Genomic DNA, 2,081 nt, shown 5'->3' on the forward strand with positions numbered 1-2,081 from the left:
ATAGAAGAGTGAAATTGTGGGAAAATGAATATTTCGCGATTCCGATTTTTGCAGTACGTTCATCTGTGAATTCTAAGCGAGATTCTGGCGGCAGAATTCCAGAACTCAAAACAAGTCTCTTGAATTTGAAGAAAGATTGGAAACGTCGAAGAAAGTCGGATGACAAAACTTCGTTCTGAAGAAAGATTGGAAACGTCGAAAGAAAACTGGCAATGCGGATGGAAACTTCGTTAGAAGCTCCGAATAGAAAAAGTCTTCATTCAGCGTTTGAATTTGGAGTTTTGAGAGAACGGAATTTAGCGTCGTCAGACTTCCGAGAAATGAAACCTATCGTGCGTACAGTCCAGAGTTCCGAAATGAAACGCTGGTCGAGGGAAAAATAAAGAGAACTTCTTATTTTTCCAAGGATTTAGAATTTCGCTTAAACTTTTCTTTAAGAGCGGAATTAGCCTATTCTGGACACTCTCGCCATAAGGCGGGTGTGCAGACGACTCGTGCTAACTCCTAAAACGTCTATGGTACTATCCTCAACCAATTCCTGAACTTTCTTCTTCATTAAACTTTCCCAAAAAGCAAACTCCTATCACGCTTACACCGATCCTACGCGTGAGTCGGAAAAATAATTATTTAATCCAGTTCTGAAATCTGGGTCTTACAAGAAGAGTGCAAGAATGAGATGGCGCAGCTGATATTTCAGAGGCGCATCTTAGATAGGTAACTGGCTGGAATGCTCGACCGATACCAAGAGATGAGGAGAAACCCTCCTTTTTAATGTACTCAAAATTGTAATGAATAAAATGATTTTTCTTTATGATTGCGTGATTTAATGAATGAATGAGCAAATACATAGTGAACAGATAAATGAATGAATGAATGAATGAATGAGCGAGTCTGGCGACCCGTTACGTGTCTCGCCTTACGTTATGTCGTCATTTCGCACATGTCTCCAGTGCTTGAATCTGAATTTCGCGTGAATAACCTTGAGAATGTGCTGGGTATAACTAGGATTTTTACTCAGTCTTTGACTGAGGCTTTGTTCACACGCTTTTCCCATAAGATCAGGTGTGGCCCCCACCAGCCTTATTAGGCGGGGACTTATGGTTGCTCGGGACCGAATGGCCATGTGGGTTGCCCAAGGCTTGACCTAGTTAAAAATGCTCGCCCGCGTTTCGGTGAGACTTGACTCGCCCATATTTCGGGGAGGTTCTTGGGATAAGAAGCTTATCCGCACACGTCGCCAACGGGTGGCTACGGTCAGCGCCGGACTTTCCGGAGCGATCCTCAGACATCAAGGTCGTGTTGGGATCGCCACCTTCAGGGAATTTTTCCCACCAGGCTGTCGTCTCAATTCAGTTGAGGGTTTGGAGTATTGCTGAGAATATCCTTGTATATTTGATTTGTAAAAAGATTTTACATTCGAGGGATGCCTCGTTAAAAAACTCCAGTGGTGGAGAAAAAGAGTGCATCTTTATTTTTGTCCTAGTTCTTCAGTTTCCTCGCCGCGCCCTTGCTCTGTCGCCGGCTCCCTTGATCAGAGCACCACACCTAACACCCCATCCTTCGGCCCGTCGCCCTGCTCGACGACCCTATAGTAAAAGGGAGGCTTTCCTACCTCGTTCTCCCGCTCGACGCGTCGGTCCGCCTTTGTTGGCCTCATACCCGCGGCCTCCGCTGGTTTCTCGCACTTCGTATTATTCCTTCTCTTATCCTGACGACACTATGGCTGGTTCCCTTCTTCCTCCGTCTTCCCATTACCCTGAGTCAGACCAACTTCCCTGCTTGCCCCCTGTAGCTCCGCCCTTTTCACCTTTCTTCTCGTCAACTGTACTGGCATGTTGAATGTGGGCAATCTCCGGAGAGCTGCCTCCTCTTCTTCCCATCTAAAGAGGTCCACGTTGTCCTCTACCAACCTATCCGGGCGCCCCTCTTACTCGGCGGTAAGCCTGGGCTCAATTGCTAGCACGCCCTTATTGGATGTGTCCATATCCCAATTCTCCCAACGCCTCTTATCAATGGTGCAAGTAGATTGTTCATTCAACCATATCTCTCGATTTTCTCTGTCCTGACTTTGTTCTTTTCTT

Source organism: Lotus japonicus, chromosome 4 (genome assembly GCF_012489685.1).
Source record: "Lotus japonicus ecotype B-129 chromosome 4, LjGifu_v1.2".
NCBI classification, from domain to species: Eukaryota; Viridiplantae; Streptophyta; class Magnoliopsida; order Fabales; family Fabaceae; genus Lotus; species Lotus japonicus.